We start from the raw sequence: 25,011 nt of genomic DNA on the forward strand, positions 1-25,011 counted from the left end.
TTAACTCCTAACCCTAAACCTTAACTCCTAACCCTAAACCTTAACCTTAACTCCTAACCCTAAACCTAACGACTAAGTCTAATAGCCTTTTAACAAGTGGCAAAATGTCCTCACTTTTCTGAATGTTAGTTGGTTTACTATTGTTGTGAGGACTTCTGTTACTCACAAGTATAGTAAAACGTGTCCACACACCACAAGCACGCACACACGCACACACGCACATGGTACGCTATAACATCCTCTAGCAGTGGACTGGCTTATCACCGGGCGGATTAGTTTTCTCTGATCTGTCCTGTAAAAATGTCCATCAAACACTGTCGCTCGTTTGGCCTGCTATGTCTGACTATTGATTGGTGGGTCAGAGAGACAGATGAGGCTAATAAAATGTTAGGCTATCATCTGCGTTAGGCTTTTGAACATGATGCCATGAGATATGAAACCCCAGGTTTTATCACCCCTGTGGAGGAACACAGGAGGGATGGAATTTATTTGGGAGAAGGGTTTGGAGGTGGAAAGAGGTTGGGAACACTGCTTGAAGTGGAGAAATGGCATACACACGAACGGACGCACACACAAACACGCACACGCACACACACGCTATGAACTCTGTCCGGGTGTGTGTGTGTGTGTGTGTGTCTCTGAGAATGAATGTGCTTTTGGGTCTCCAGCCAACAGTGACTGAATCCAGGAAACCTCATCCTCCTTATGACTAATAAAACAACCGTAGTAAAACCCAGCTTTCCTCACTTAGTCTATTTCAGTTCTTTATTTATTTCTTCCTCCTATTCTCTCCTCTGGCAGAAGAGTCTGTCGCTATCATCCTGCTATCAAGGTCTTATAATATATGCCATTTAGCAGATGCTTTTATAAAAAGCGACTTAGATTTTACGAATGGGTGTGTCGCAGGAAACGAACCCATGAGCCTGGTGTTACAAGTTCCGTTCTCTACCGACTGAGCTACAAATGACTTATTTTCTTTTCATCTCTGTGAAATGTCGAGATGCTCAGACATTGCCAGGAGACGATGGAACGTCCATTTCTCTTTTTCAATGGCGTCTTGCTCATTGCAACATGTTGCTAAAAATGTGTTTGTTGGGATCAGACCTGGAATCAAATACCATTTCAAATATCTCAATAACTTTCTTATACATTCGACATAAGTACTTAGATATATTTTATGCGAAAAGACAATTAGTTGAATTTTCTAAAGTATTTGAAAGTACTCAAATACATTGACTCAAGTACACTCCCATGCATTTAACCCAGATATTTGAAAATAGTATTTGAAGTAAGCATTTGAAAATACTCTAAAATGCAATTTGTATTTGAAAATACTCAAATACACAGAAAAAAATATTTTAAATACCAGATACTAAAATACACATGTATTTGAAACCCAGGTCAGGTTGGGAATGTCCCTTTAACCAAACATTTGGGAGAGTGTGATGCAGGGGTTGGAACCAATCTGAAAACTGGAAAAGAACATAATTTTTCAAGGAACAGAATCAGAACTGGGAACGTAAGTGATCTATACTGTTCCGTACTGGGAACAGGTTAATAATGTTATTTTATGTTCCGGGCATTTTTTCCAGTCCAACAAAAAAACGCAACAAAGCGCCTATGCAAAAACTTCCTCTGTCAATCAGAAACATCTTCCTGTGTCTCCCTGCCAGCTGAAAATCTTGGCCAGTGTGTGTGCATGTATAGGCTACCTGCCCCTCCCCAATGAAGCATAGGCTACTTTATCCTACTGATGTGATTTAGAAGATAGGGAGAGAGATTTTTAGAGAAGAATGGATTACATGTTCAATGCTAGTTAGGGATACTATCACATTTCACAGTGGATTTATTAACTACAAAAGTTAAGACGTGTTTTTAATTCTGGTGGTGCCGCTCTGCACACACAAGCTTGTTAGCTCACTAGCTAGCTCGGGTCCAACGTTAAGCCAACTCTCTGAAGTTCAAAGGCATTCAAAGTTCCTCCATAGAAGCCGCTCCTCCGTAGGAATAATTCTGTGGGTCTAATTCAAATAATGCATGTCATCACAAGATGCCAAACCTCCTCCTCCACCCGCTCTCACTCTCTCCTCACCCGCAAAATGTCAGTTGCATCTCGCGCCCTACACTTGACTTTCCATCACGAATGTTAACAACAATAGCTTGCCCACTCCATAGCAAGCTGCTCTATCCGCACTGATTGGTGAAGTCATTTAATGTGGAGCTAAATGTAAAAAACTATATATTTCAGAGATTTAAAAAGGAACAGAAAGGAACGAGATAAACCACTACCTTTTCTGGGTTAGAACCGGTTCAGAACTTTATTTTGCTGGTTGGAACGGTGGAACTGAAAGAAAACACGATTGGGTAAATAATCAGTTCCAGCCCATGGTGCGATGGTCCTCTTCTGATTGAGAATGTCACTTTAAAAGTTCACATTTCACATAACTCTATGTGGCTGTCTATGAGCTGTGGCTGTGGTCATTGGCTGTCACACCATTGTATTAACATCTTTATGGAACATGTCACCCTGTCAATGGACAGCATCATCTCCTCTTTATGGTCAAATTTTGCATAATTGGCGTTGTGGTTTTGACCTCTCTGTCACGCACACACACACACACGCACGCACGCACACACACACACACAGCTCTCTTTCTCATCCCTGAGAAGAACAAAAGCCACAGGGAAACTTTACAATTCTGCAGACTGAGATACTTAGATGAAAGAGAGATAGGCAGAGAAAAAGAGAGTGAAAGAAGGATAAAGAGAGAGAGAGAAACCCAGAGCCTGTAGAGAGGGATCAGTCAGACCGCCTGACCTTTGAGAAGTGTGATGGAGGGGGTTTAGAGAATAATAAAAGAAAAAAGAGAATAGGCGCAACAATGAGCAGATCTCTCTTTTGCAGGTTACAGTGTTCCAATGGAGGTAGAAGAGAGATAGAGAGAGAAGAGAGATAAAGAGAGAAGAGAGATAAAGAGGCAGTGAAATGTCAGACTGTGTCATTAGGGGTTTAGTTTGTGTAAAAGGCAGGGAATCTATGCGTATCATTAGTGTGTGTGTTTGTGTGTCTGTTTTGTCTCTGTGTGTTTTTGTGTTTGTGTATGTGAAAGGGAGCCTAAGCACGCTAGGGCTGACAACAACGTTCTGAAATAACACACGTGCAATCATGTAGTAACCAAAAAAGTGTTAAACAAAACAAAATATATTTTATATTTGAGATTCTTCAAAGTAGCCACCCTTTGCCTTGATGACAGCTTTGCACACTCTTGGCATTCTCTCAACCAGTTTCATGAGGTAGTCCCCTGGAATGCATTTCAATTAACAGGTGTGCCTTGTTAAAAGTAAATGTTTTGAATTTTTTTCCTTCTTAATGCGTTTGAGCCAATCAGTTGTGTTGTGACAAGGTAGGGGTGGTATACAGAAGATAGCCCTATTTGGTAAAAGACCAAGTCCATATTATGGCAAGAACAGCTCAAATAAGTGAAGAGAAACGACAGTCCTTCATTACTTTAAGACATGAAGGTCGGTTATTCCGGAAAATTTCAAGAGCTTTGAAAGTTTCTTTAAGTGAGTCGCAAAAACCATCAAGCGCTATGATGAAATTGAAACTGGCTCTCATGAGGACCGCCACAGGAAAGGAAGACCCAGAGTTACTTCTGCTGCATAGGATAAGTTCATTGGAGTTAACTGCACCTCAGATTGCAGCCCAAATAAATGCTTCACAGAGTTCAAGTAACAGACACATCTCAACATCAACTGTTCAGAGGAGACTGTGTGAATTAGCCCTTCATGGTTGAATTGCTGCAAATAAACCACTACTAAAGGACACCAATAATAAGAAGAGACTTTCTTGAACCAAGAAACACAAGCAATTGTATTAGACCGGTAGAAATCTGTCCTTCGGTCTCATGACTCCAAATTTGAGATTTTTGGTTCCAACCACCCTGTCTTTGTGAGACGCAGAGTAGGTGATCGGATGATCTCTGCATGTGTGGTTCCCACTGTGAAGCATGGAGGAGGAGGTGTGATGGTGTGGGGGTGCTTTGCTGATGACACTGTTGGTGATTTATTTATAATTCAAGGCACACTTAACCAGTATGGCTACCACAGGACAATGACCCAAAAGACACCTCCAGGCTGTGTAAGGGCTATTTGATCAAGAAGGAGAGTGAAATAGTGCTGCATCAGATGACCTGGCCTCCACAATCACTCAACCTCAACCCAATTGAGATGGTTTGGGATGAGTTGGACCACAGAGTGAAGAAAAAGCAGCCAACAAGTTCTCAGCATATGTGCGAACTCCTTCAAGACTGTTGGCAAAACATTCCAGGTGAAGCTGGTTGAGAGAATACCAATAGTGTGCAAAGCTGTCATCAAAGCTACTTTGAAGAATCTCAAATATAAAATATATTTGAATTTGTTTAACACTTTTTTGGTTACTACATGATTCCATATGTGTTATTTCATAGTTTTGATGTCTTCACTATTCTTATACAATGTAGAAAATAGTAAAAATAAAGCAAAACCCTTGAATGAGTAGGTGTGTTAACTTTTGACTGGTACTGTATATAAAAAAATTATGGCACACGAGACACCTTTCTGAGACACCTGTCTGAGTGGACTAATCCATTGTGGAGGCCGTGGGGATGGCATACCTGTATCACCAGTAGTACATTTACAGTTAATTCCCATAATTTCTAATCTACGTTTGTTTGGTTACGGTCATGTTAATTCCTTCAATATATTATTATTACAGTCTTACCGTTGCTATTGTAGGAGTGGACACTTGTGAGAAGAAAGTTTTGGTGCATTTCATTCCGTTTACGAGTTGTCAGTTTATTAATTGTCTTTTGATTGGAGCTCTCCTGTCAATCTTGAGTAAGGACACACCCTTGATTACACATAGAACTAGGCTTAGGCTACCTGGCCTGCGCGCAAATGTAGACTTATAAATGTGCCCATTTGGGTTCTGGTACTATTTCTGATTGTCTTAACTCAATATCACCGTGGAGCTTCTCAAATAAATGTTTTCTTTTTCCCCAAACAGTAAGTAAACAAAGTCTGTTTTTACATCCATTGAGAATGACAATAGTTCCTCAACGTAGCCTAGTTGAAAAATCTTTCTAGCTCTCTCCCTTTCGATAACCATTCAGGATGAAAGGGACAAAAAAAATGTCATGCTCTAGTCATAAAATAGGCCTACCTGATTACTTCTTATCCCTTGCGCAAATAGCATTCACCTATGTCTGTCTGTTTGGAGCTCACCGGCACAGGAAACTGAGGGCCCAGAGTATTTTATACAATGTTGCAATTTTGCTAGCACCAGCTTCTGGCTGACCAAGTTAATAGTTGATATAATGTTTCAAGTTCCTTGCAGACAGGCCGTGCGTAGCCAATGTGATTTATAGGATTTTAGTTGTATCAGGATATGTTCTACCTGCAGGCTGCAATGTTTTTATTTGTTGGCTTTATTTTGGCTATTTTTACATATTGGCAATGGCAATAGAAGTAACTTTTAGATTTGTATCATTTTCATTTAGATAGACTTTTGATTAACCACATGGCATTGATTTTGAGGTATGAAGACCTTATTTTAAATTAAATGAAACTGTTCCACAAAAATGTGCACATGAAAATCAGAACTGGCACGCAGATCAGTAGAAATGTTGTGATAACTTGGCACTCCAAATGGAAAAGGTTGCCGACCGCTGGTGTAGCCTGTTACCGGCAAATTCAGGAGCTTAAAGGCAGAATCTGCAAAAATCTGCAGCAGCGGGCAGCAGGGGGAGGAGGGTCGGGAAGAGTTTTTTTTCTTCTGGTTAGGCTATATTGATCTCTGGCTTCCTCTTTAGTAATTTGTGCCTTCATTTTTAATCGCAGTGCTTAAAGCATCAGACAAGCTCAGTAGCCTATATATAATTGGTTTTATTCAAACATAGGGTGTGTCTATATATGGAAAAATACACGTTTTAAAATTTCGATCATTAATTGGTCGAACGACCACACCACTCTCGGTTGACAAATATTTTTTCCCGGTCGGGGGACAGCCCTAAAGCACACAATTAGTGGGTTGTGTGTGTCGTTCAGCCTGGGCACTGGCAGATCGTTAAGGAGTGTTGGTGGTTGGGTTAACCTCAGGTCAGGGAGATGGGGTGTGTATGTTTCAGCAGTGCCCCTCTAACCGATCCTAGTGAATATGTGTGCCCTCCTACACACACACCTCTATGGGTTTATCTCATGCAGCAGGAAGGCTTTGTCACACACACACACACACACACTAACACAGGCACAGCTCTTGCTGCCCCTTTCTCTCTCTCCTTTACATCCCCTCCTCTTGTCATGTTAATAGGCTGTTTTCATGATGGCGAGAGAGTCAAATCTCACCGACCAGCTGTGGTGTGGCCTGTGTGTGTGTGTTTAACACCTTACACAGTCATTTTTAAGTGGCTTTGCTTTTGTGCTTGTGAGTGTGTGTGTGTGTGTGTGTGTGTGTGTGCGTCTATGCGTATATGTGTGTGAGTGCACTAATGTGTGAGTATCTGTCTGTGTGTTGATGTGCGGCTAATGCTGTCCCCAGGGCTTTACTGTACGATCTTGTTGTCAAACTATGAGCGTGGCTCCTGTATTTGCTATGTGTCGTGTGCCTGGAGCATGGTGTGTGACTGTGTATGTGTGTGTATGTGTGTGTGTGTCTGTATGTGTGTGTGTGTGTCTCAGCTGCAGACAGGGGCAGGTGGTTCACCTCAGGGAATGACACCTCATGTCATGTTGTATGTGCTGCTGTTGGGACAATGGACGGAACACAACACATTATAACCTTTGTTTGGTCTAGGAGCTAAATATACGCACGCACACACACACACATACATACACACAATACAAGATATCCTCCCTTTCCCCTCTATAGTATGCCTTGTTTTAAGGGCAGAAAATACACCAGCCTCTTAACTGTCTTTTACATTCTTCCATCCTTACACAGAAAGAGTAATTCGAGTTTTGGCAGAGGAGAGATTGCAGTATATTGCCGTTTACACACTCGACACAGAGAAAGAGAGATGGAAACAAAGTGATATTTCCTGTCTGTGATTTAAGAGAGAGTCTCAGGCCACACGTGAGTGTTTCATCTACAGTCTAAACAGTCTGCAACTCCACTAAGCACCTTTACAATAACACTGTCATCTCTGCCAATGGGACACATTATTCCACCCACATGGTCTTTTATTTCCCTCTACCCCCCCCCCCCCCCCCAGTTAAGATACAGAAAAGCCAGTGTTTTTCCGTCTCTGTATGTGCTGTAGTTTAATACACTAGCTTACTGAAGTAATCTATTCTACGTCACACCAGATAAGGCTTCTAAGATGCAGCAAGGTTAATATATACGAGCCTGACAGAAGTGTTCTTTAGAGATGTTTGTCTATCGGTACATCAGCACGTCAGGCATGCTCTATCAGAGATGCTCTGTAGACCATAGATGGTCTATTCTCTGGCTATTGGCATCCATCATCAGTACTGGGAGGGGCTGTCATGGGCTGACATACCAACACTCCCTCTCTCTCCCTCCTCTCCCGTTCCTTCTCTGGTATAATGTTTGTTATGGGTGGATCCTATAACCTATCCCTGGTGTGGGCTTCTTAGACATGAGGATAGGGAAAGAGTGTAGAAGAGAAAGAAGGGAATAGGAGTAGAATAGAGGGAGGAGGTGGAGGGCAATGGCAGTCCCTAATAGCAACACACAAACTCACACGCTCACACACACACACACACACACACAAAAAGAGAAGGGTGAGGTAAACAGATGCAGGTTGTCAGTCTTCCGTCACACAGATAAGACTGTCTCGGCAACCCTCCTCCTCTCCCTCTCCAAGGGAGACGGACTCCTCTGCCCCACACACATAGACCCCTTTCTGTGTTTGCAAACATTGCCGCACAAAGGCGATGTGCTGAAGTCGGTGGCTGCATTTCACACTACTTTTGGATTAGAATTGGATTTTAAGGCTCATAAGAATGTCCTGCTTAATATAATGTTTGTGTCATCATCGCAAATCAACAGCATTATACTTAAAAAACACTTCAACTTCATTCAGCAAAATGGCTCTTTGGCTAGCTCTTGCTATAGCCTATGTTAATGAGTGTTAGCATTCTAGCTAACCGCGGCTGCATCCAAAATAGTTATTTTGCAAAGATCACAACCAAATGTAATCTTAGCGACTGTTCAACCAATAATCAAAACATAATTGTAAGCGTATGAGAACCCCAAAAAGTGATTTTGTTTATAAGTAATACAAACTTAAATCTAGGCTATGTTGAATGGGTGCAGATGGCAATGGTTTTCTTACTGAAGCCAAAAGTCGGGTGCATCTGTGCTTGACGTCAGTGTGTCGTCTACTGAAAAGGGGCCTATACCCTCATCCACAGGCCAGGGGTAAACACACCCACGGTGGTGATTTATTCTGTAGTTCAGATGTGAGAGGCTCTCTGCTTTGAGGACTGTGCTGTGATTCTGCTGTAAGGGGGTGTTGACATCACAGGCTAAACTAGACCACATATCGACCGCATCTTTGATCGGCTCAACCTCAAATCAGCCTCATGTCAAGGCGGCTGAGGAGAAGTGTGTGTGCCTGTGTGTGTGTGTGCGTTCCTGTGTGTGTCTGTGGCCGTGTGTTTAGTGGGGGATGGTCTGTTTTCCCTTGTTTCTCACTGTTCTTCAGTGTATATAACATTGGAAATCCGGACAGCAATGCTTGGTTTCTCCATGTACACGCTTTTGTTATGATGTTTTGGGCTTGTTATCAAGGATTTCGCAGTGATCTTATGGCACTTGGAACCTAGTCTACATCCTCTTGCCCATTGTGAAAGTGACATTTATTTATTTGGATTGTGATGTGCAATACAGTATCCAATATCCTTCAACATCCAACCCCAACTACATCATCAAAACAGCCTATATTTTTCCGTGAGGAAAATGTAACATTTCATAGAGAGTATTCTTTCCACATGAGCTGCTAACCATGGAAAGCTGTAAAATAAACTATGATGTGTTGTTATTCTCGCTACTCAGATGTTGCGCAAATGTTTTCTCAGCACCCCAAAGACTAACATTGGACATTGTCTAGTTCTCTGAGCGAGGAAGGAAGAGGGAGAGAAGAAGAGAGAGAGAGGGGGGCGAGGTGGGAGAATGTCAACTCCACTGAAGACAAAACAAGCCCACCCAGCTAACCAAAATTGTTCCTGTTAGAATTCCCAGAACATTCGTTAGGTCGCAGCAAATGTTCTCACAAAAACTGTCCAGTCGTGCTGATGTAGCAAGAACGTTCCTAGAACACATTTAAGCTGTTCTTTATAGGTTCCCAGAATGTTTCATTTGGTTGTGGGAACAGTCTGGTGAGAACATAGTGGGGACATCACAAAATATATGTTCCGGGCCTCCCGAGTGGCACAGTGTTGGAAGGCGCTGCATCGCAGTGCTTGCTGTGCCACTAGACATTCTGGGTTCGAGTCCAGGCTCGGGGAGACCCATGGAGTGGCGCACAATTGGCCCAGTGTCGTCTGGGTTTGACCGGTAGGGATGTCCTTGTCCCATCGCACACTAGCAACTCCTGTGGCGGGCTGGGCGCAGTGCACGATGACACGGTCGCCAGGTGCACGGTGTTTCCTCCGACACATTGGTGTGGCTGGCTTCCGAGTTAAGTGGGCATTGTGTCAAGAAGCAGTGCGGCTTGGTTGGGTTGTTTTGGAGGACGCACGGCTCTCGACCTTTGCCTCTCCCGAGTCCATACGGTTGTTGCACGATGAGACAAGACGGTAACTACCAATTGGGGAGAAAAACGGGGGTAAATATACAGTGGGGAGAACAAGTATTTGATACACTGCCGATTTTGCAGGTTTTCCTACTTACAAAGCATGTAGAGGTCTGTCATTTTTATCATAGGTACACTTCAACTGTGAGAGACGGAATCTAAAACAAAAATCCAGAAAATCACATTGTATGATTTTTAAGTAATTAATTTGCATTTTATTGCATGACATAAGTATTTGATCACCTACCAACCAGTAAGAATTCCGGCTCTCACAGACCTGTTAGTTTTTCTTTAAGAAGCCCTCCTGTTCTCCACTCATTACCTGTATTAACTGCACCTGTTTGAACTCGTTACCTGTATAAAAGACACCTGTCCACACACTCAATCAAACAGACTCCAACCTCTCACAATGGCCAAGACCAGAGAGCTGTGTAAGGACATCAGGGATAAATTGTAGACCTGTACAAGGCTGGGATGGGCTACAGGACAATAGCCAAGCAGCTTGGTGAGAAGGCAACAACTGTTGGCACAATTATTAGAAAATGGAAGAAGTTCAAGATGACGGTCAATCACCCTCGGTCTGGGGCTCCATGCAAGATCTCACCTCGTGGGGCATCAATGATCATGAGGAATGTGAGGGATCAGCCCAGAACTACACGGCAGGACCTGGTCAATGACCTGAAGAGAGCTGGGACCACAGTCTCAAAGAAAACCATTAGTAACACACTACGCCGTCATGGATTAAAATCCTGCAGCGCACGCAAGGTCCCCCTGCTCAAGCCAGCGCATGTCCAGGCCCGTCTGAAGTTTGCCAATGACCATCTGGATGATCCAGAGGAGGAATGGGAGAAGGTCATGTGGTCTGATGAGACAAAAATAGAGCTTTTTGCTCTAAACTCCACTCGCCGTGTTTGGAGGAATAGAAGGATGAGTACAACCCCAAGAACACCATCCCAACCGTGAAGCATGGAGGTGGAAACATCATTCTTTGGGGATGCTTTTCTGCAAAGGGGACAGGACGACTGCACCGTATTGAAGGGAGGATGGATGGGGCCATGTATCGCGAGATCTTGACCAACAACCTCCTTCCCTCAGTAAGAGCATTGAAGATGGGTCGTGGCTGGGTCTTCCAGCATGACAACGACCCGAAACACACAGCCAGGGCAACTAAGGAGTGGCTCCGTAAGAAGCATCTCAAGGTCCTGGAGTGGCCTAGCCAGTCTCCAGACCTGAACCCAATAGAAAATCTTTGGAGGGAGCCGAAAGTCCGTATTGCCCAGCGACAGCCCCGAAACCTGAAGGATCTGGAGAAGGTCTGTATGGAGGAGTGGGCCAAAATCCCTGCTGCAGTGTGTGCAAACCTGGTCAAGAACTACAGGAAACGTATGATCTCTGTAATTGCAAACAAAGGTTTCTGTACCAAATATTCAGTTCTGCTTTTCTGATGTATCAAATACTTATGTCATGCAATAAAATGCAAATTAATTAATTAAAAATCATACAATGTGATTTTCTGGATTTTTGTTTTAGATTCCTTCTCTCACAGTTGAAGTGTACCTATGATAAAAATTACAGACCTCTACATGCTTTGTAAGTAGGAAAACCTGCAAAATTGTCAGTGTATCAAATACTTGTTCTCCCCACTGTATATATACGGTATATATACAGTTGAAGTCGGAAGTTTACATACACTTAGGTTGGAGTCATTAAAACTTGTTTTTCAACCACTCCACAAATTTCTTATTAACAAATTATAGTTTTGCAAATTTGTAGCTCCTTAAAACCTGTTATGGCTAGGGGTTCCGCTAGCGGAACGTTTCGACAACACCCGTTGAAATTGCAGAGCGCGAAATTCAAATAAAAAATTACACCAACTTAAAGCTTAACTTCTTGTTAATCTAGCCACCGTGTCAGATTTCAAAAAGGCTTTACGGCAAAAGCAAACCATGTGATTATCTGAAGACAGCACCCCATCAAACAAACACATGACAATCATATTTCAACCCGCCAGGCGCGACACAAAACTCAGAAATAACGATATAATTCATGCCTTACCTTTGAAGAGATTCTTCTGTTGGCACTTCAATATCAATATGTCCCATAAACATCACAAATGGTCCTTTTGTTCGATTAATTCCGTCGTTATATCTCCAAAATGTCCATTTATTTGACGCGTTTGATTCAGAAAAACACCGGTGCCAACTCGCCCAACATGACTACAAAATATCTAATAAGTTACCTGTAAACTTGTTTCACACATTTCAAACAACTTTCCTAATCCAACTTTAGGTATTTTAAAACGTTAAGCGATAAAATTTAAGACGGGATAAACTGCGTTCAATACCGGACGAAAACAAAGTGAAGCACGTTCCAGGTCGTGCGCACCAAAACATTAGAGTGCACTAGGCTGGACCCTCGTTCTGAATAGCCGTACTTCTTCATTTCTATGAAGAAAAACATCAACCAATTTCTAAAGACTGTTGACATCTAGTGGAAGAAATAGGAACTGCAACCAAGTGCCACAGAAATCTAGGTTCCCATAGAAAACCAATTGAAAACACAGTGAACCCCCAAAAAAAATCCTGGATGGTTTGTCCTCGGGGTTTCGCCTGCCAAATAAGTTCTGTTATACTCACAGACATTATTTTAACAGTTCTAGAAACTTTAGAGTGTTTTCTATCCAAATCTACCAATTATATGCATATCCTAATTTCTGGGCCAGAGTAGCAGGCAGTTTACTTTGGGCACGCATTTCATCCGGACGTGAAAATACTGCCCCCTATCCCAAACAGGTTTTAAAGCATTAGAAAACACATCCAGATTTAATGGATATTTGTATTTGATAAGAAAATCAGGTGAGTGCTTACATTTGTCATATTTCAAACATGTACACATGCAAATGTATTTTTTAGCATATCCCACTGCCCCTGAGAGTGGGGTCAGAGCCAGGGATTAGCCATCATTGATGGTGACCCTGGAGCAAGTACCTCGCTCAATGGCACAACAGCATATTTTTCACCTAGTCGGCTCGAACCAGCAACCTTTATGTTACTGGGCCAACACTCCTAACCGCTTGGCTACATGCCGTCCTTTGAAGGTGATGTAGACTCATGGCATTTTAATTTCATTCATAGGACATTTGAAAAGCATTTAATCATACAAACACAACTATACATTTTACACTTTATATATTGACAATCTGCACATTATTTAGTTCATAGGACATTTGAACAGCATATAATCATACAAACATAACCATCTTTTTTTACACTGCATATTAGGGAGGTGACAAATAAAATACATTTTCTTAACGTTTAAGCGGACATTTTTGTATGGGTTTTCTGTTAAACGAAAATAACATTTAATACAATTCCACGTCAAATCCTATTGCATGATACAGTATGGCCGCTAGGGGGTACACATAAAAAATGGTAGACAAGCTACATTTGTTGCCAAATCATGACAGCTTTTGGATTAGTAAATGAGTCTCGTCTATTTTAGTTTTTTTTGCTAACTGCTAATAGTATGCTGTTTTAGAATAGGTTACAACCCCCCCTAAACCTAGGCAGGTTCCAGAATGAAATATGCAACAAAAAACATTGTTTTTCTGTAAGCAAATTATGTAATAATTAGTCTAGGGGACTACTTTGTTTCATGTTTAACACAAGCCTGCCCACCAAGTTTAAGCTCCCAAATCAAACACAGGGCAAAAGAAAATGCACCAAATGTGGGTTAGCTTTCTAATGCTTTTAACTGTATGTCTCAACTCCCACTATAAAGGGAATAACACCCGGTTGAAACAGGAGTAAACGGTGAACTGTGACATGGACGAGACAGACGCGCCTGTGTCAGTCGCGCGAGTCGTGGCTCAAATTGCGCTTGCAGTCCTTCCTTTAGCAAATTACCTCTCAACTCAAGCAGTGGCAATGGCTCCATATTAACTGCAATAATTTCTGTAATCAGCGTTTGTTTTCCAACTGTTAATGACGATGACGTGCGGAGCGCTTTATATCCGTGGCAAATCATTTAAAAGATTCGTATCCCCTCTTACTAACGTTACAGCATTGTTGCATTAGGTAGGCCTGATTGTAAAACATTTTCCCTTCATGATGACAATTGGGACCTGTTAGTGGTAGTTTTGTGATAACTGCACTGTGATTCAAATTAGGTTGTGTTTTTTTTCCTTAATGTTAAGGATTACATTTTCTTTAAACGTTTTATGTTCACACCCGTACTTCTTATGTTGACAGTCTGCACATGTGGGGTTTGAATCTGCAATGTTTGGTTCCCAAGCCAGGTCTTTTATACTCTGCGTCACCAGGGAAGCTCTCTTACATCTTCTTTTTTCACTATATACCCATGGCAGTATGGTCAATGAGGAATTCCATGCTTCCTTTTTAAACCTTCTGAGACATAACTAACCCAGGGAATTACTGGTAACTGGGTTATTCACCATCACTGAACTCATCCTCTTTATATGTTGCATACTTCTGGGCCCAAATTTACAAATGATCCAAGACTATGAGTGCTGATCTCACTTTTTTTTCAGATCATGAAAAGTAAGACGGACCATATCATGCGTCTCAAAGTAGCAATTATATCGGGTGAGTTTTGTTGAACAGTCAGTTTTTACACAGTGATTTATTTGTCACAGTCTAAATTTTGCATTTCTGACTGGATTTATAAATCTATATAAAGACATCCTCTCTTTTAGTAGATTATACCTGAGCCACGATTTCACACTTTTAATAACAAAGGAACATGGTTAAAGAACATGCGGGATTAAACCTGCAATCTTCAGCTCTGCAGTTAGATCATTAACCCATCTGCGCCACCAGGGGACAACGGTTGTATTGCGGAGACACAGAACACCATTTCTGAGTTATTAAAACGTTCCCCTCCTTTTCATATGCACAATAAAATTCTTGCAATAATCAGGGAACGTCTGTGCCACCTAGGGCTGTGGTGGTCACTGAAATTCCGTCAGACGGTGATTGTCAAGCAAATAACTGTCGGTTTCACGGTAATTGACCGTTAATTAACAAACACATTTATCTCCTATCTTCCACACAAGCCACTGATGCAGACCTTTGGAACATCTACATTTTAAAAAGTCTAATACATTCATGTAATATAGCCTACAGCCTACACCTTCACAATAAATCCATTATTTATTTAGACATGTCATCGATGCACTTAAATAGCGAATGGAGGGAGCTTTTCCCGTGTTTAATTTTCATGCCAGCCAGGTAAGCTGTTGTAAAGATAAGCAATGTGCTTAATATTAGGAAAGTTGAGAAATAAATATAGTAGGCCTAGCCTATAGAAAGCTGATGGGATCCTCCTCTTTTTAATAGAGGCCATGTCTCTGTTTCCTTGCTCAATTGCATAGGCTATAGAAATGTTGCGCAACATGAGCTCATGGGTTCTCATGAAGGGTTTGATTAGATTTTAGATTACATTTGCATTGATGTTAGAGTGATTAGAGGGACAATAGAGTGCCAGGCAATTAGCAAGTTTGGTAGGCTACTAATGACCATCAGCAGCATCAGAGCTTGGTGAAGCCTAATTACCGTGACTAAACGGTCACGTGGAATTTGACTGCCTTCATGACTCGTGACCTCTAGTGGGGCGGTAATACGGTCACTGCAACAGCCCTAGTGCCACCTAAACATTGTATGAATGTCATCACAACTGAGCCTATTTTGTATTTTAGGAACATACAGTGGGGAGAACAAGTATTTGATACACTGCCGATTTTGCAGGTTTTCCTACTTACAAAGCATGTAGAGGTCTGTAATTTTTATCATAGGTACAGTTCAACTGTGAGAGACGGAATCTAAAACAAAAATCCAGAAAATCACATTGTATGATTTGTAAGTAATTCGTTTGCATTTTATTGCATGACATAAGTATTTGATACATCAGAAAAACAGAACTTAATATTTGGTACAGAAACCTTTGTTTGCAATTACAGAGATCATACGTTTCCTGTAGTTCTTGACCAGGTTTGCACACACTGCAGCAGGGATTTTGGCCCACTCCTCCATACAGACCTTCTCCAGATCCTTCAGGTTTCGGGGCTGTCGCTGGGCAATACGGACTTTCAGCTCCCTCCAAAGATTTTCTATTGGGTTCAGGTCTGGAGACTGGCTAGGCCACTCCAGGACCTTGAGATGCTTCTTACGGAGCCACTCCTTAGTTGCCCTGGCTGTGTGTTTCGGGTCGTTGTCATGCTGGAAGACCCAGCCACGACCCATCTTCAATGCTCTTACTGAGGGAAGGAGGTTGTTGGCCAAGATCTCGCGATACATGGCCCCATCCATCCTCCCCTCAATACGGTGCAGTTGTCCTGTCCCCTTTGCAGAAAAGCATCCCCAAAGAATGATGTTTCCACCTCCATGCTTCACGGTTGGGATGGTGTTCTTGGGGTTGTACTCATCCTTCTTCTTCCTCCAAACACGGCGAGTGGAGTTTAGACCAAAAAGCTCTAGTTTTGTCTCATCAGACCACATGACCTTCTCCCATTCCTCCTCTGGATCATCCAGATGGTCATTGGCAAACTTCAGACGGGCCTGGACATGCGCTGGCTTGAGCAGGGGGACCTTGCGTGCGCTGCAGGATTTTAATCCATGTCGGCGTAGTGTGTTACTAATGGTTTTCTTTGAGACTGTGGTCCCAGCTCTCTTCAGGTCATTGACCAGGTCCTGCCGTGTAGTTCTGGGCTGATCCCTCACCTTCCTCATGATCATTGATGCCCCACGAGGTGAGGTCTTGCATGGAGCCCCAGACCGAGGGTGATTGACCGTCATCTTGAACTTCTTCCATTTTCTAATAATTTCGCCAACAGTTGTTGCCTTCTCACCAAGCTGCTTGCCTATTGTCCTGTAGCCCATCCCAGCCTTGTGCAGGTCTACAATTATATCCCTGATGTCCTTACACAGCTCTCAGGTCTTGGCCATTGTAGAGAGGTTGGAGTCTGTTTGATTGAGTGGGTGGACAGGTGTCTTTTATACAGGTAACGAGTTCAAACAGGTGCAGTTAATACAGGTAATGAGTGGAGAACAGGAGGGCTTCTTAAAGAAAAACTAACAGGTCTGTGAGAGCCGGAATTCTTACTGGTTGGTAGGTGATCAAATACTTATGTCATGCAATAAAATGCGAATTAATTACTTAAAAATCATACAATGTGATTTTCTGGATTTTTGTTTTAAATTCCGTCTCTCACAGTTGAAGTGTACCTATGATAAAAATTACAGACCTCTACATGCTTTGTAAGTAGGAAAACCTGCAAAATCGGCAGTGTATCAAATACTTGTTCTCCCCACTGTATCTCTTGTCATTTATCCACACTGTTCCCACGAACAGCGAACCTTGAAAGAACTCAGAAAGGATGTTCTGTCAACATTTTTTGTGCACCCTGATACAAACATTATCCGAATGTCAGCACAACTCATGGGGTGGCAGATAGCCTAGTGGTTAGACTATTGGACTAGGAACCGGAAGGTTGCAAGATCGAATCCCCGAGCTGACAAGGTAAAAAGCTGCTGTTCTGCCCCTGAACAAGGTAGCTAACCCGCTGTCATTGAAAATAAGAATTTGTTCTTAACTGACTTGCCTAGTTAAATAAAGGTATAAAAAAAAATGTTTGGAACTTTTTCTTTTTTTTGTTCTGGTAATGTTCTTGTAACATCAGGTGAATGTTTCTTGCACTCTAAAATAAACATTTTATAATTCTCCACGCAACTGGACCGTTTTTGTGTTTTGGGAACATATCTTTTATGATGACCCCATAATGTTCTCACCAGACTGTTCCCACAACCTAATGAAACATTCTGGGAACCTTTAAAGAACAGATTAAATGTGTTCTGGGAATGTTCTTGCAACATCAGGTGAATGTTTTATACAAACGTTGTATAATCATCAGCATACTGGACAGTTTTTGTGTTATGAGAACAATTGCCATAACCTAACGAATGTTTCACAGAACCAATTTTGGGATGCTGGGAAAACATTACTGGTATATTGTGTTATTACATTACCTGAAAACCTAATGAGAACTTTTGGGGAATGTTCTGCGGTGGTAGTTACAGATGTTGAGCACAACATTTTAATGAATGTTAGGAGAACATTCCAAGGATATTTCATTGAAAACATTTTTTAAACGTTTTTTGGATGTTATCATCCTGTTAGATCAAACAGCTAATACTTAAATGCAATCTTAGCTAATGTTTTGGGAATGTTCCTGGTTTACAGGGTAGGATTTTAGGCGTATTAGACCCTACACACGTTGTCTCTATTAATTTGGCTGAAGGGACCATTCCTGGTGAGAGAGTTGTTAGACTAGTGCCCACCTACATTGAGTTTCCCCTTAGACAAATCACTTCCACGTGGTGCCTGTTTTTAATTACCAAACTGATGAGGTTGCATGGAAAGTATCAGAGTGGGCAGTTTACACTGTACTGTGTAGGCTGTCTACAGGAGCAAGTGGGGAGAAAGGTGTGTGCGTGTGTGTTTGTGCACGTGTGATATGTGTTTGCTATGAGGAGGTTGACGCACACCCACCCACCCACGCACGCACGCACGCACGCACACACACACACACGCACACACGCACACAGCCATGTATGTTTAACACATGCTTACCTGTGGCATACCTGTGAAGCTCTGCAAAGGCTCTACTGCTGCTGTGTCTTTATATTTGACGAGTGCTGCTTTCTAACTTTTTAACTGCTTCCAGCCTCCCACAGATGATAGTAACACCATGTGGACAGGGGACAGCAAGGAGTCGTCAGGCCAGGTAGTCCTGAGGCATGGTTCTAGGACTCAGGTCCTCCAAGAGAAGAGAAAGAGAGAGAGAGAATTAGAGGGAACATACTTAAATTCCCACAGTACACCGGATAAGACAGGAGAAATACTCCAGATATAACAGACTGACACTAGCCCCCCGACACATAAACCATTGCAGCATAATTACTGGAGGGTTAGACAGGAGGGGTTGTGAGACAATGTGGCCCCATCCGACTATACCCCCGGACAGGGCCATCCAGGCAGGATATAACCCCACCCACTTTGTCAAAGCACATCCCCCACACCACTAGAGGGATACCTTCAACCACCAACTTACTACCCTGAGTCAAGGCCGAGTATAGCCCACAACGATCTATTTATATCTATTTATATGTAGTGCTTTATCCGGGTAGCCAGAAGGTAGACCATTGCAGCAGTCTAATCATACAAGTAATTTAGCTCGTCTGGTAGGCTCATGTCACTGGGCAGCTCGCGGCTGTACTTCCCTTTGCAGTCCGTAATAGTTTGCAAGCCCTGCCACATCCGACGAGCGTCGGAGCTGGTGTAGTACGATTCAATCTTAGTTCTGTTTGATGGTTCGTCGGAGGGCGTAGCGGGATTTCTTATAAGCGTCCAGGTTAGAATCCCGCTCCTTGAAAGCGGCAGCTCTACCCTTTAGCTCAATGCAGATGTTGCCAGTTGAAGTCGGAAGTTTACATACACCTTAGCCAAATACATTTAAACTCAGTTTTTCACAATTCCTGACATTTAATCCTAGTAAAAATTCCCTGTTTTGGGTCAGTTAGGATCACCACTTTATTTTAAGAATGTGAAATGTCCGAATAATAGTAGAGAGAATGATTTATTTCAGCTTTTATTTCTTTCATCACATTCCCAGTGGGTCAGAAGTTTACATGCACTCAATTAGTATTTGGTAGCATTGCCTTTAAATTGTTTAACTTGAGTCAAACATTTCGGGTAGCCTTCCACAAGCTTCCCACAATAAGTTGGGTGAATTTTGGCCCATTACCCCTGACAGAGGTGGTGTAACTGAGTCAGGTTTGTATGCCTCCTTGCTCACACACGCTTTTTCAGTTCTGCCCACACATTTTTCTATGCAATTGAGGTCAGGGCTTTGTGATGGCTACTCCAAAACCTTGACTTTGTTGTCCTTAAGCCATTTTGCCACAACTTTGGAAGTATGCTTGGGGTCATTGTCCATTTGGAAGACCCATTTGTGACCAAGCTTTAACTTTCTGACTGATGTCTTGAGATGTTGCTTCAATATATCCACATATTTTTCCTACCTCATGATGCCATCTATTTTGTGAAGTGCATCAGTCCCTCCTGCAGCAAAGCAACCCCACAACATGATGCTGCCACCCCCGTGCTTCCCGGTTGGGATGGTGCTCTTCGGCTTGCAAGCCCTCCCCTTTTTCATCCAAACATAACGATGGTCATTATGGCCAAACAGTTCTATTTTTGTTTCATCAGACCAGAGAACATTTCTCCAAAAAGTACTTTGTCCCCAAAAAGTACTTTGTCCCCATGTGCAGTTGCAAACCATAGTCTAGATTTTTTATGGCGGTTTTGGAGCAGTGGCTTCCTTTTTGCTGAGCGGCCTTTCGGGTTATGTCGATATAGGACTGGTTTTACTGTGGATATAGATACTTTTGTACCTGTTTCCTCCAGCATCTTCACAAGGTACTTTGCTGTTGTTGTGTGGTTGATTTGCACTTTTCGCGTCTCCTTCCTGAGCGGTATGACGGCTGCGTGGTCCCATGGTGTTTATACTTGCGTATTATTGTTTGTACAGATGAACGTGGTACCTTCAGGTGTTTGGAAATTGCTCCCAAGGATGAACCAGGCTTGTGGAGGTCTACAATCTATTTTCTGAGGTCTTGGCTGATTTCTTTTGATTTTCCCATGATGTCAAGCAAAGAGGCACTGATTTTGAAGGTAGGCCTTGAAATACATCCACAGGTACACCTCCAATGGACTCAAATTATGTCAATTAGCCTATCAGAAGATTCTAAAGCCATGACATAATTTTCTGGAATTTTCCAAGCTGTTTAAAGGCACAATCAACTTAGTATATGTAAACTTCTGACCCACTGGATTTGTGATATAATGAATTATAAGTGAAATAATCTGTCTGTAAACATTTGTTGGAAAAATTACTTGTGTCTTGCACAAAGTAGATGTCCTAACCGACTTGCCAAAACTATAGTTTGTTAACAAGAAATTTGTGGAGTGGTTGAAAAACAAGTTTTAATGACTCCAACCTAAGTGTATGTAAACTTCCGACTTCAACTGTACATACGGCCACTGTGGGGACGACGTCATCGATGCACTTATTGATGAAGCCATTGACTGATGTGGTGTACTCAATGCCATCGGAAGAATGCCGGAACATTTTCCAGTCTGTCCTAGAAAACAGTCCTGTAGCTTAGCATCTGCGTCATCTGACCACTTCCGTATTGAGCGAGTCACTGGTACTTCCTGATTTTAGTTTTTGCTTGTAAGCAGGAATCAGGAGGATAGAGTTATGGTCAGATTTTCCAAATGGAGGGCGAGGGAGAGCTTTGTGTGCTTCTTTGTGTGCGGAGTGAAGGTGGTCTCGAGTTTTTTGTCCTCTGGTTGCACATGTATCCTAGAAATGAGGTAAAACGGATTTAAGTGCCTGCATTAAAGTTGCCGGCCACTAGGAGCGCCACCTCTGGATGAGCATTTTCTTGTTTGCTTATGGCCTTATAAAGCCTGTTGAGTGCGATCTTAGTTCCAGCATCGGTTTGTGGTGGTAAATAGACAGCTACGAAAAATATAGATAAACTCTCTTGGTAAATAGTGTGGTCTACAGTTTATCATGAGATACTCTACCTCAGGCAAGCAAAACCTTGAGACTTCCTTAGTATTAGATTTTGTGCAACAGCTGTTATTTACAAATAGACACAGACCACCACCCCTTGTCTTACCTGAGGCAGCTGTTCTATCTTGCTGATGCACCAAAAACCCAGGCAGCTGTATGTTATCCATGTTGTCGTTCAGCCACGACTCGTGAAACATAAGATATTACAGTTTTAAATGTCACTTTGGAAGGATAATCTCATCCATTTTATTATCCAATGATTGCTCTTTGGCTAATAGGACTGATGGTAGAGGCGGATTACGCACTCGCCGTAGGATCCTTATAAGGCACCCCGACCTACATCCCGGATATCTCCGTCTCTTCTTCATGCGAATGACGGAGATTTGGGCCTTGTTGGGTGTCTGAAGTAAATCCTTCTCGTCCGACTCGTCAAAGAAAAAATCTTTGTCCAGTACGAGGTGAGTAATCGCTGTCCTGATATCCAGAAGCTCTTTTCGGTCATAAGAGACGGTGGCAGAAACATTATGTACAAAAAAGTTACAAATAATGTGAAAAATCACACACAATAGCACAATTGTTTATGAGCCCATAAAAACGGCAGCCATCTCCTCCGGCGCCATATAATGTATGTGAGTAATATGAGCAAAACATTTCAGTTAACCGGTGATTCGTAATGTTTGAATCGATTTTCTGACCGGTGCATGCTACATTTGGATCGGTTTGTCCCAAACCAATGCACTTGTATTTTAAACATTTGGGGGGAGGGGTGAAACGTTAAAACTCAGTAACAAACCTAATAGAGGAACAGGAACTATAGTGGTCAAACAAATGTGGTGCCGGAACTGTTCCTGACAGCTCCTTGAACTGTTTTGTGACTTTTCCAGACTTTCTGCTCATCACCTTCCTGAAAGTCGCCTTGGAGCCTTCCTGTGGGTTGATGCCCAGGAAGCCTCTAAAAACAATAAAACAGAGAGAAAAAGAGAGAGAGTGAACAATTGAATAGCTGTAACCTTTCCAAGTAATCAAACCATGTGTGTTATGGGCCTTCATCAGAGGCACCATCAGAAACACCCTCTAGGTAGAGGTCGTAGTTTTAAGAGGCCTGGGTAGGTGTGATTAATATATGGAAATAATGTCTGTGTGGCCTATCAGAGAGCAAAGTGGAGCTACAACCATAACGCCTCAAACCATACATCACATATTACCACCATACACCCAGGGTACACTGCTTTTCAAATCCAGCCAACTTCTGAAAGACAGTACTAAACTCCACTATCTGCAAGTTAGTGAATAGGAGGCCCAGCATGCTGCCTACAGCTACATATAAGGCATTTACACAGGCAGTCCAATTCTTATCATTTGCCCAATAATTGGCTGACCTGCCTGTGTAAGCCAGACCTAAATGAGTTGGCTTGAGTTTCCGATTACCTTTGAACGAACTCAAGTGTGCATGAGGCCTCCTCCAGATACTGCAGATTGAAGTTGTAGTAGCTTGTGAAGAGTGCAGCCATTCCATTCACAAAGTTGGTATGTGGCCCCGTGACCACCTGTCCTTCAATGGACAGCATCCAGGCTGTGGGTTTCATCAACGTCTCTCCTGAAATACTGTAGATCGACATAATATTAAGGGATCATCTTTTCAATATATACCTTTTTCCAGCAAAAAAATGACCCCCCCGCCTCTCCCTTCCCCCCCAAAATAGTTAGTGCCCAACACAATCACATGCTCAATCCCACGACCTGACTTCCTTTACATAGCAAACTTTAAGGACTTTAATGAGAGGAGGTCTATATAGTACCTATATAGTATAATCAACCGAGGTGTGCTGAGTAAGGGAACAGATCTTTGGATGTCAGCAGCTGTGGCAGACGGCTGGAAAATAATACAGTAAATTACAGTATATTACAACTCAGTGGTAAGTGTGTGTTTGTGTTTGTGTGTTTGGGTGAGTGAGAACTTACATCAGCCTGAAGGAAGATGCCCTCCTTAGGTAAAGTAATCCAGAATGACGAGCATGATGCAGAGGGCCTTGTTAGTGTTCTCGTTTTCTTGAAAGGCAGACAAGACTTTTTGAACCCCTGGGTTGGTTTTGTTGACCTGATAGAACTTCAGGATTGTCTGGCTTCTCATCTCATTGGCCTCCGGCAGCTTCATCAGGTAGGGGAGGTCGATTAAGAGATGGATGTGGGAGTATAGGCCCTTCTGTGAGAACAGAAATGGCCATCCTTCCATGACATCTGATATGGAGGGTGGAGGGTTGCTATTCAGGTAGCGCCACTGTAGTATGTATGTCTTCTCAAGTACAGTTGAAGTCAGAAGTTTACATACACTTATGTTGGAGTCATTAAAACTCGTTTTTCAACCACTTCACAAATTTCTTGTTAACAAACTATACTTTTGGCAAGTCGTTTAAGACATCTACTTCGTGCATGACACAAGTAATTTTTCCAACAATTGTTTACAGACAGATTATTGCAATTATAATTAACAGTATCACAATTCCAGTGGGTCAGAAGTTTACATACACTAAGTTGACTGTGCATTTAAACAGCTTGGAAAATTCCATGAAATTATGACATGGCTCTAGATGTATTTCAAGGCCTACCTTCAAACTCAGTGCCTCTTTGCTTGACATCATGGGAAAATCAAAAGAAATCAGCCAAGACCTCAGAAAACAAATTGTAGATCTCCACAAGTCTGGTTCATCCTTGGGAGCAATTTCCAAACGCCTGAAGGTACCACGTGCATCTGTACAAACAATAGTACGCAAGTATAAACACCATGGGACCACACAGCCGTCATGCCGCTCAGGAAGGAGACACGTTCTGTCTCTTAAAGATGAATGTACTTTGGTGCGAAAAGGGAAAATCAATCCCAGAACAACAGTAAAGTAGCTTGTGAAGATGCTGGAGGAAACAGGTACAAAAATATATATATCCACAGTAAAACCAGGAGGGACTGATGCACTTCACAAAATAGATGGCATCATGAGGTAGGAAAAATATGTGGATATATTGAAGCAACATCTCAAGACATCAGTCAGAAAGTTAAAGCTTGGTCACAAATGGGTCTTCCAAATGGACAATGACCCCAAGCATACTTCCAAAGTTGTGGCAAAATGGCTTAAGGACAACAAAGTCAAGGTATTTGAGTAGCCATCATAAAGCCCTGACCTCAATCCTATAGAAAAATGTGTGGGCAGAACTGAAAAAGCATGTGTGGGCAAGGAGGCCTACAAACCTGACTCAGTTACACCACCTCTGTCAGGAGGAATGGGCCAAAATTCACCCAACTTATTGTGGGAAGCTTGTGGAAGGCTACCCGAAATGTTTGACCCAAGTTAAACAATTTAAAGGCAATGCTACCAAATACTAATTGAGTGTATGTAAACTTCTGACCCACTGGGAATGTGATGAAAGAAATAAAAGCTGAAATAAATCCTTCTCTCTACTATCATTCTGACATTTCACATTCTCCAAATAAAGTGGTGATCCTAACTTTTTTACTAGGATTAAATGTCAGGAATTGTGGAAAACGGAGTTTAAATGTCTTTG

General features: G+C 42.3%; 1 pseudogene; it reads right to left on the minus strand.

Annotated features, from left to right (window-relative positions):
- Positions 1-25,011, minus strand: part of LOC139575125 (uncharacterized) — a 101,742-nt pseudogene that overhangs the window by 34,502 nt on the left and 42,229 nt on the right.

Source organism: Salvelinus alpinus, chromosome 5, assembly GCF_045679555.1.
Source record: "Salvelinus alpinus chromosome 5, SLU_Salpinus.1, whole genome shotgun sequence".
Lineage (NCBI taxonomy): Eukaryota > Metazoa > Chordata > Actinopteri > Salmoniformes > Salmonidae > Salvelinus > Salvelinus alpinus.